This window comes from Oxyura jamaicensis, chromosome 4 (genome assembly GCF_011077185.1).
Source record: "Oxyura jamaicensis isolate SHBP4307 breed ruddy duck chromosome 4, BPBGC_Ojam_1.0, whole genome shotgun sequence".
Taxonomy (NCBI): Eukaryota; Metazoa; Chordata; class Aves; order Anseriformes; family Anatidae; genus Oxyura; species Oxyura jamaicensis.
The window spans coordinates 25,671,600-25,683,242 of record NC_048896.1 but is presented as its reverse complement, the minus strand read 5'-3'; positions in this window follow the sequence as shown (position 1 = coordinate 25,683,242).

Sequence of the window (11,643 nt, the reverse complement as noted above, 5' to 3'; positions counted from 1 at the left end):
ATGTCCTGGAGGAGACTGGACGAAGCCCGAGCTCCGTGACAATGAAAAGCAAGCATATTGCTCTCCTCTATGGAAACGAGATTAAAATGAGTCAGTAAACAACACATGCAGCCGAAGAAAAATCTACACATTGCTGACTTACATGGAAAAGCAATGTGTTGATTAGTCCTCAAATACACTGCATCTCTGTTGTATGAGAGATTTGAAATTAACTCATTTGTCTCAATTCACTTCACAATTTTCTTTAACTTCTGAAGAGCCAGTTAGATAAAGCTGGCTATTAAGTCATAGCCCATGCAAGGGGCTATTTGTTAGAAATGCCCATGTAAATGTATCCAGTTTATTTCCCACATACGGATCCAACATTTTCGTGAACACAGATATTTGACTGCATTGAGGAGCCACGCTAGGGGCATGTTTGGAGGTATGGTGTTTGCCAGAAGATTAAATATTTGAAAATTATATATGCCCTGGTGTTTTTGTGAGACATTTCTAGTGGTTTGCTATTTTTTAAAGTGTGGGACCTGTTTTGGTTTGGTTTGGTTTTATTTTTTTTATCAGGGACTCAGTTCCGCTCCCTCTGGAATATTACACAACTCCCAGTGACTTTCAGAGAAGAATAGACTTTGTCTTATCTCTTCCTAGCATGGGATGTGTCTTCCTGCATCTTCTTTCCCTAAGATACTCTTGACTTACACAAGGGTGGCCTGTGCCAAGCAGCTAAAAAACTTTAAAGAAATATGAATCTCAACTTTAGCCAATGCTTCAAAGAGCAATTTATCTAGCCTACTTTTATAAAGGTGTCAAATTCTCACAGTCACTTTGTCCAAGTTTAGGTCATCTGTGCTGTTTTCTTTGAAAAATGAAGCACAGTGTGACTCAGGGCACCGCTTGAAATGTCTGGTCCCAGGCCCTGCTCCTGACCCTGTGAGAGGCATTGCTGGGCAGCGAGAAGGCACACTGGATGCTGGTTTTGGACAGTGAGATGCTGTTTGTGGGGGCCGCAGAGAGAAACCTCCCCAACTGAAGGAGAAGCCGAGCCTTTCTGGAAGGCTGGCCTTGCTGAGGAAGCCCAGCTGGGTGGTACTGACTTGACCCAGTAATAGGTAACCAAGGGTACAGAGTATGTATGTCCAGAGCCTTGTCATCTAACAAGTTCTGATCGACACCACCATGCCCTTAAATGACAGTCATACAGCAGCCCGTGGCGAACAGGCAAGCACATACAAATTCCTCTGTGCCCTGCCATGACTCAAATCCATGATTTGGAGGGGACTGCCTCTGGAGGTGGTATGGTTAACTTGTGCAGTTGTGCAATACAAATGAACACAGAAAGGAATATCACTTTCATTTATCCAGCCTTTTCTCATCAACCTCAGTAAATAAATAGTTTGCTGTTTGTTTTTTTTTTTTCCCTCCAGTTCACATTTCTCTTAATATAAGTAAATGAGACTAAAAAGAATCTGTCTCTGACTGTGCTCAGCTGAAGCTGAGTCTCTTAGCACTACTGCTGAGATCAGAGAAGTATTGCCAACCATTATCCTCGACTGAGAGCACAATGGATCCATTTTTGATTACAGTTTTTAATGAAAAGCCTCAAAGTCTTTGATAGATTCTTTAATACAACTGAGATTTTATTTTTAATTCCCCACCTCTATTTCAAGAGAGCCATTCAGTACATTGGTAATATCCAATTTATTCTTCTAATTGTGAGTGATATCCCCTGTTAGAGGTATAAATTGTACCCTTTGCCCTTGGCAGAATTCTCAACAATTCTCCTGCTGCCTATTAGAGCGGTTTTATAGATAGACACGCTTCATTAATACACACTTTTTCAAGGACTAATTGAATCTTTCCAACATATCCCTGAACAGCCATTGAATTATTTAGCTAGTTGAGGATGTGTGTAAACTCATGGACAGTGTTGTTTAAAAGTCACCAGTGGTTAAAGGAAAGAACAGGATGTGCTCTATTTATCTATCGGCTGAGATGCTTCAGAAGGCTGCATTCTTGAGAAAGCAGGCAAAATAGGAAGCTCTCCTCCTCAGCATCATCTTGCTGTGGCAGTGATGCTTGCTCATAGGGCAGAAGACTTGTCAAAATCATCTCATGAGACAGAGTAAGGCAAACCTAGGCTGAAAAGAGGAGGAACATCAGTGGACTTTAAAAGAAAAGACAGGCGTGAAGAGATTTTTATTAAAATCACAGTAAGGATGGCTTTAAGCATGTCACTTGTCATGGAAGCAGCCGAGGTGAAGCACAAGTACCCTTTTTCTCCCACAGATCTGGGGATGGCGATTCCTGTTGGGAAGGATTAACTTTCAGTCTTGTTTAATAAACCAGGGCTCATTTATGAAATTTCCAAACATTCTGTCATTTATTCCAGGGCAAAGAATTCAGCTGGATCAAAATTAAAATAAAATAAAATAAAATAGAGAGGTGTTGAGTCATGTGAACAGGTTCAGAAGTAGGTTTTCTCCATCTCCATGTGTCTATGCCTATGTGACTAGTTCATACTGTTCCTCAACTAATATCAATATTATTTTTTTTTACATTTTCTTCCTCTTGGCAATATGAATTCTTTGCGTGTATATGCATAATAGGAAATTGTTTATGTGTACAGGTAGATAACGATATTGCCATTAGTATCAAATGCAAGCTCATTCATCTCAGTGGAAGTTAATCCAGTTAAGATTTACCCTAAAAGATATTTGCTGATACCATCTTCAGTAATTACTGGTTATTGTTTATCTTTGTCTATGTTAAAGGTTGATGCTGTGTTGGGTTCAAGACAAGTTACAGAGGTGCAGAGGTTCTTCTAGAGGACCTGCAACATATGAGAGTTTATTATTGACTATGTTGCCCAAATTGCTGTACACCATCTGTTACAGGCTTCAGCCTTTTTGTCCATTAGCGCAATCCACTTAAAGACTAGGCTCAACCAAATTTCCTGTGCTGAAGAGAGTTCATGGACTGCTTTTCCAGTAAATAATGTGACCCTTTTCAAAGAAAAGCGGGAATAATGTGAAGTAACTGCATGATTTAATAGAACTGGGGACATCCCAGTGGGGAAAAAATGGCTCTGGTGCCTACTGAAACAGGGTATTGGTGTCTTCTGGGGACAGAGAACTTCTGCACAGGCATGGAATATAAAAGGAATTAGAGGAAATCTGCAATGATTGTGGGTGCAAATCACATTTACCAAATAGAAATCATTTCTTTCAGTTATGTTGATGATATTATTTCAGCAAAGAATTCACTGCCTTTAAAAATGGTTTTGAATAGTAAACCATTCACTAGCAAATTTAGATGGCCGTGAGCCTTTCAAGCATGATATTGTGGAGAATATGGGTTGTATGATAGTCATGTCAAGGTGAAGTGACTAATAGCAGAGTCTTAGCCACCCTTTGCAATCTGGTAGTTAATATACTATAGCTTTATGGAGATGACTACAGCTTCACTTACATCTCTCATATACGTACATATGGTAAGCTGACTTTCTCTATGTGAGTCCCTTGACTACAGAACATTTCCCAGAGAACAATGCAATAAATCTTCTGGTTGAGGACTGAGCAGGTGATAAGAATGTCAAGTCATATTTATGCTTTATTCCCCCATAACAAGTAAAAGTGATTTATATGTGGACAAAGAGCTGATAGAAAAAGACTCCTATAAATTTTATTTTATTTTTTTTTATTCTAGTGACATTAAAGTACCCTGTTTTGCTTTAAGTAAGAAAAATTCTTCTTCCATGTATTCTAAAGAGTCAATGCCAAGAGAGAGTTAAAATTTCAAGTCATTTTTTTATTATTATTATTTTTATTATTATTTTTTTTTCTGGCTGAACCTCAGTGTGTCTTCCTGCGATCCAGGCTGTCTCATGTCACTACCTCATTCTCAGGGTCTTTGCAGCTCTCAACACCCAGCAAAAGGAGGGGCTGTTTTATGACTACTTGAAGCTGCGGCCATTTGCTTTGTATCTCAGGGCTTTTTGAAGCATCTGCTCTGTATGGCAATGCTGCCTCATTCTAAGTCCCCAGGATGCCCACTTAACCCGTTACGACAGCTTTATGACTGCTTAAGATTTCTGTGTCTTACTGGGCATTTTAGATCAGCTTTAAGGCTTTAAGAATCTGCTAAAGGCAGATTCTTATCCATTATAAATTGCCACAGATCTATTGATTTCAGTTTACTGATAATGGTTTCTCCGTGCAGTATTGCCAGTTGGCTTCATTTTGATCAAGAGCCTGTCTCTTGGTCAAAACAGTTTTCTCGTTTAAATCCAACATGGTTATGTTTGGGGGACTGAACATTAAAAAAATAAAAAATAAAAGGGGAGTGCCAGCTCCTTTGAAGAAAGCAGTCATGCAGCATTAAGAGTTAGCCATACAAAACCTTTGTCTAGAAGGTTATATCTCATTGTGTTTGGTTGTGTATATGCCCACAGAAAACATTGACCCTAATGACTGAGAGCTTTGCGCTTTTCATCTATGGTATGGAAGTAGTAGAGGAAAGAAGACTTTGGTTTGCTTTATTCTCCCTCAGCTTTGGCATCACATTCTGTGACCACATCCAGGACCTCACACCATCTGAATCTGATGATGAGCAGGAAGGCAGGACTAGCCCCACGCTTCAGGTTTTGTAGTCACCCCATCAATATTCCATCAGAGAAAAACTGGCAGCTGGTCAGAAACATTTAGCACTGTTATGGAAAAGATGGGAGGGTGAAAGAGGCCATCACATGAGGCTTGAGGCCATTCCCAATGGGAGCATGGGGAAATGTGTTTCAGTGGAGACTCATAAGGGTGAGACCAATGCTAGGTCTGAAAAAGCAAATCGAAACTGAGTCCTCTCTGTCAACTCTTGTGATCATACTTCTGGGTATGTCCTACTCCATCGCAAGCTTAGCAAAGAAAAAAACTCTGAAACCCCACTCAACCCTGTTTTTCAAGAATATTCAGCCTCTCAGTTACTAATCTGGGTGTTTTCTCTCTGTTATATTTTTGAGGGTGTGAGGGAGGAGAGAGGATTGGTTTTGATTTGGTTTTGCTCTTTATGTGCAGGTGGTTCAGCTTTGTTGATGTTGACAGTAAGTGCTATTTAATGTTTTTGTCTACGCACTCAGCATTGATCTTAATGCTTTTTAGCTACACCTAGTAGTACCAAATATTCAACTAGGAAGAGTGGCAAATAACAAAAGTAAGAGAGTAAACAAAAGGTGGATCCACGGTCGTGTATTTTAGACACTGTCTTCTCTAAAATAGTGTCTGTTTCTGAAAATGTTTGCATTTTCACCACTATTAGTACCTAAGCATTGGGATGATAATAATAAGTACAAGAACTATTTTGACTAATGTCTGTAATGTTTCCTGGATATCAATATAACAAATTTCACCCATGGTTTATCTTTTCTCAGGTGCATTATAAGAATTAATATCTGCTGTCTTACTCTTACCCTGTGGGAAAAGAAAGTGAAGTCATTTGGTCAGATTTAGTGCCTGAATTTATTTCACAGAGCCAACTGTGAAATGCTCTTTTTGTTATCCCAAACATGTCTGACATGCTCAACTGACTTTCAGTGAGAAAATTGTGCTATCTGTAAGAGAGATGTTATGATTCTTACAACAACTTTATCTGGTAATCTTCACTATAATGTACATTTGGATTCATGGTCAGGTGAGGAGGTTAACATCTATTGAGAAAAGCTTCAATACTGTCTTAAAGAAAAGAGTTAAAACATCTTTCCTAGTAGATTATGTAAAATACTCACTGTAGAAGGAAAGGACAGAGGAGGTGACTGGGCTCACACAAGTGTATGACATGTTGAGACAGAATTGGAAGAGGAAAGGTTCATCATCATCATCATCAAATGGTTTGGGTTGGAAGGGACCTTTGAAAATCAGCTAGTTCCAACTGCCATGGGCAGAGACATGTTCCACTAGATCAGTTTGCTCAAAGCCTCATCCAACCTGGCCTTGAACACTTCTGTTTTCTGTAGGGCACTTGGCTTTGTTGAACTTCATGAGGCTTGCAGGGACCCCACCTTTCAAATCTGTTGAGGTCCCTCTGGATGGCACCCCTTCCCTCCGGTATGTCAACCACAACATGCAGCTTGGTTACCTAAGCTTGCAAGAGGGATGTTTTGTAATTCATTCCTGATGTGGAATAAAGAGGAGATCCTACTGTATCTCATTTTGACTTGTCTCGCATGTCTTTACATGTCTTATATATTGGAAAGAAGTGGTTTTCTTTCTTTTTGTTGATGTTATTTTTCCAATCTTCCACAGTAGAACTTAAATCCAACCAAAAAAGCCTGTCCAGATCTTTCACATAAAGGAAAAATTCCACAGCACAAAAGCAGTGAAATGGCATGGCATTGATCTTAATGCTCTTTAGCTACACATAGTAGATACGTATAGTTGCACACTACTTCATCTAGTACACGAGTAGTCTCTGGAGACTCCGGATAAGATGTTTAGCTTTGCAAATTGAACAAAATGCACGTTCATTCATTCATTCATTCATTCAGAACGTTTTTTATCTGAAACATTCTTAGATAACAAAAAATGCAAGTCCCAGAATGACTGAAATTTACACCAAGACTTCTGTGTAGCAGTGTGAAGTCTAGCACATGTGGCCAGAGCCAAGTATGTGTGGCTGTGACTACTGATAATGTATACCTGTAGAGCATGTTTTTCTTGGCTCTGAATTCTGGAGGAATATACCAAAAAGAAGAAATAACCAGTCTTAGTAATTTTGAATTTAACAGCTTTCTAGAGCTGAGATAAAATCACAGACCACCAACGTCTGAGTTCAGAATGGTGATAGTTAATCAAAGGTTCTGACATAAAGCAATGTGTCATTAAGCTCCCATTAGATGTGGATGGAAAAATGCCTTATTTTTTTCCTATGCTGAACACTATTCAAATATGTTATCAGCAGGCAAGATAATATAAAATAATTAGAATTATTTTTAGTTATTTCTCCCCGATTCTCTTCCCTGTTTTCCTGAATTCTGAAGATATTTGATCTCAAAGACAAGTTCTTCTGAAATTATTTTAAGGGATGTTGTCTTCAAAAGGACAGTAACCATTTATAAGCTCATTTGCTCATCTGCTGTCTGTGGCTTATTCTTTTATTTTTGCCTCATGCACTGAAATCAGTAAGAAACCACCCAGCAACTTCAGTGTTAGTCATATTGAACCCAAAGACAGTTCTTGGTACCCGTGCATTTCCTTAGAAACAGCAGGAAAATACCTTCGTGCTCTGCAACTGTGAGATGTATCTTGCAAGGCTGCTCATGACTCTCAAAACCTTGACTAGCTCTTGTTCTGGAGAGATATCCCAGATTCCAAAGGAAAAAAAAAAAAAAAAAAAAAAAAGGAGTATTTTAAGCATATGCAGGTAAAGCAGCTTACAACTGTATTGATATTCTTAACGCATTCACCCACAGACAAAATGGATACGTTTTTAGCTAGATTTGCACGGGGAACGGTGATGATTATTACTGCAGAAAATCCATCTCAAAATGCTTTCCATAGGCTTGCAGGTCATAGAGGGCTGGAATCGCACAGAACAGGCCCTGCGCATACCTCAGAGGAATCAGGACTGACCTGGCTTGAACAGGCCATGTCTAACTCTTTGGTGTCAGTGACAGAGTTTGGATGCCGCCTGCAGCAAGAAAATACTTCAGAGGGGTAGCAACTAGGGACCAGTGGGAAAATCAGCCTAGCAGAAAGCGTTATAAGGCCAAACAGGGAAGGAGAAACTCCCAGGCAAACCTTGTCCATTCAAGTCAAACTAAACCCTTGTGAGCTCTGTGGTGAGCACCGTTCTGGTAGAGTCCATGGGGAAGGTGCAACGAGGTCATTTGGCCAGCCTGCTGGACGGGGCTGGCTGCACATGAGGGGGTCCAGTGTGAATGGAGTGAGCTGTTTACAGCATGCACGGATGCTTTAGCATAAAATAATCCTGAAAAGCAGAAGAAAAGGCCTGACTTACTGCGAATTGAGGAAATGTAAAATTAGTTGGTTAGATGGAAGGGAGATAGTTACGTCTGTGTTAAGAAAAAGAGAAAAAATAAAAGCAAAGCAAACATTCTGAAAAGAGCAAGCTCAGCTTCTAGAAGGAGCTACACTGAGCTACTTTTGAGCTACAACTAGGCTTTCTTAGCCAAAGATTTGGTCCCTGTTTATTTAGATAAATAGAGGATCTAAATGTTATTAGACATGTGGCTGGGCAGGAGGTGCAATAGGGGCGTGAAAAGGCAAAAAACTTGGAAACACTGGATGAAATAACATAATAGATTATGATGATAGATAAAACAACACAAAGAATAGCCAAGGGAAGATAAATCAGATTATTTTTTAAAAATAACTCAAGAATAACAGGTGCACAGGCACATTTAAAGATGATACAGGAATGTCACTTCACAATGCAGAAATTAATGAATTAGAATTATGAATGATTAGAATGATTAGAATTATATGATTAGAATTATAATGAATGTTAGAATTAATGAATACATACTAGAAACAGGAACATCCACATTTTCATTTTACCAGCTGTCTTGACTGAATGTAAAGCTTTCTGTTTCAGGGCAGTATTGATGTGTTTAGAGATCATATTGACAGGTGATTTCGTTCCAGACATTTTATCTTTTCGGGGAGCTGGTTCTAGACTGACGTACATTGTACATACTTGTTTGTTTTATCATATTCTTTACATTTAAACAAGAAATTCTGTTCCTCCTCAGTTCTTTTCATCTGCACTCCTTACTGTTCTTGGTACTTATTCTCCATGCTTACACCTATCCATCTTTTATCTACTCACCTTGCCACTTCTGTTATATCTGCATTTCATCTCCCCTGTTGTATGAATCAGCATAAAAATCCGTGTTGTAGGGAAAGCAGCTGTGAGCCATGAACAGCCTTGGTAGTTGTCCAGGAAAGGATTCTTTTGGTAGCATGAGGAGAAGATCCTGTCTTGTGTGACAAAACGTGAAAACATTAAAATGGCTGCGGTAGCCCTGCCAAAGGATGTTTCCCTCTGGAATAACATCTTACACAGCAAGCCGATGACATCCAAGGACATCAGCAGAACTAGACTTGCAATTAGAACAAACAGGTTCTTAAAATCTGTACAAATGTGCAAGCCATATAGCAGTCCTGCCTCATAGAACTGCATTGGGAAGAGTACTTAATTTTCATTTACATTTACCTGCAACGCTCACAACCACTCCTTAAAAGAAACTCTGACTGATTTTCTTATTTCCTGAACTTCTGAAAATATCAAAAACATTTGATATATACATACAGCCATCATAGCTTGACTGGAGACAGGGCTCTGAATCCAGAGCCCCCATGTGTCTGGTATCCCATTAGCTTAATTTATTGTTCACAGTAGGCAGTGGTTATCTCAGCAAATAGGTTTTCTAGTTGTGTTATTTGACATCATTACTGTTGAATATGCACCAGAATACCATGAGTACGTAATAAATCAGCCCATTATGCCTATAATCATTATGATTATGTGTTGTTCCAGATCTCAGTTTTGTTGACATAAAAAGAGGTAAACAGCATAAATTACTGACTCATCAAATGGTTGTTTTAATTTGTTGAGAAGGCAGGGGGCGAAGGGGTGGGAAGTTGTGTGTGTGTGAGAGAGAGGTTTTCTTTTGTTTGTTTGTTTTCTTGTGTGTGGCTTGTTTCACATTTAGAAGCACAGTAACGAATATATAGAATATGTGTGAAATGGGAATAGGAGATGGTGAAATTAATCATACCCGAGCATACTATGCAGAAACTAAGGGTGAAAATCTAATTATTACAACGCATCAACCAAAAGTTTCCAGTTTCAAATGCTGACTGCTCCTGATGACTTTCTTGTCATTCATGTGCCTGGAAATGTTTTTCAGGACTAGCTGCTGCACCCCCTTCCCAGGGATCAAGGTGAGGCTGACTGGCCTGTAGTTTTCCAGGTCCTCCTTCTTGCCCTTCTAAAGAGAGGAGTGAAAATTGCTTTCCTCCAGTCTTCAGGCACTTCGCCCAGTTTCCATGATCAAGCAAAGATTAGAAAGAGTGGCCTCACAAGTACATCTGCCAGCTCCCTCAGCACTCATGGGTGTATCCCATCAGGACTCATGGACGTCCAATTTGCTTAAGTAATCCCCGACCGAATTCTCTTCCACAATGGGTACATCTTCTTTGCTCCAGAGTTTCCTCTTGCTCTCTGGGGCTTGGGATTCCTGAAAGCTGGTCTTGTTACTTAAATAACGAGGTGAAGGTATTGGGTTTATGTGGCAAGGGTTGGATAGCAGGAGGGTTGCAGGAGTGGCAGACCTCATCCCCATCTTATGGCTGATGAAATCTCTCATGTTCTTGCAACAGGCTTAAGAACAGTCAGGAAAATTGGGTAAGCTGGTGTACTGGGTTCACATGGCAAAGTGTTTTTTTTGGGGGGGGGGGGGGCGGGGGAGGGAGATGCAGCAGTGACCTCTGTGAGAAGAGTCCAGAAGCTGCTCTATGTTAGATGAGGGACCGATTCGGCCAGTTCCAAAAGGGACCCACCTCTGGCCAGAGCCAAGCCAATAAGTGATGTTGTATGTGCCTCTGTCTGTGAGAGCAGATTTAAGAAAGGAGGGGAAAATAATAATAATAATAATAAAAAGAATCTGCTGCACAACAGCAGCTCAGAGAGTGAGAAGTGAGAAAGATCCCCGCAGAGACCCAGGTCAGTGCAGAAGGAGGGCAGAAGGTGCTCCAGGCACGCAGCAGCAGTTCCCCTGAGGCCTGTGGAGAGGCCCCTATGAGCTTACTTTTTAACCTCCTCCTTTCCTTCAGGATCCCCATCTCCACTATCTCATGGCCACTGCAGCTAAGGCTGCCTTTGGCCTTCACATACCCAATGAGCCCCTCATTACTGATGAGTATGAGATCCAGTGGAGCACCTCTCTTCATTGGCTCCTCTATCACTTGGGTGAGGAAGTTATCATTGATGCACTCGAGGAACATCCTGGATTGCTTATGCTGTGTTGTCCTTGTAGGTATTTCTGTAGCTGAAGTTCCCCATGAGGACTAGGATGTTCATGGCACACTCTGAAACAAAAACCATCAAGCAAAAACTGTGCATGGTAAATGCTAAGGACATTTTCATAGTGTTGTAGAAACTCGCATCTTTACACATTTGCAAGTGAAATGTGACACAGCTGTCTGAGGTATTGCAGCTCGCATATGGATTTGTAGTGCCTTGGAACCACCATGAAACTGAAAAACAACCACTCACAATGGTATATTATTTGCTCTTTATATTCCTTTTTTGTATATATATTTATGAAGACCACAATGTTTAAAGAACATGATCTTAGAAGAAATATGACCAAGAAATCCTTATCTTTCTAACCATAGTGTCATCAGAGCCACTCTAATGATCCAGGAGTGTTATTACTCTGGCTGAACGGGGCATCCATTTATGGGATGCCCAGTACAGCCCATTAGGTATGTGAGAGGTGAAGGGAGACAGAGGTGCTATGTAACATGGAATTACTGTTTGCTCTGCTCTGTTGGTTGTACTGGAAGTGCGTGATCACAAAACACACACATCACGTCACCTTGTGTATGTTTCTTTACTGATATGTTTGTCTCT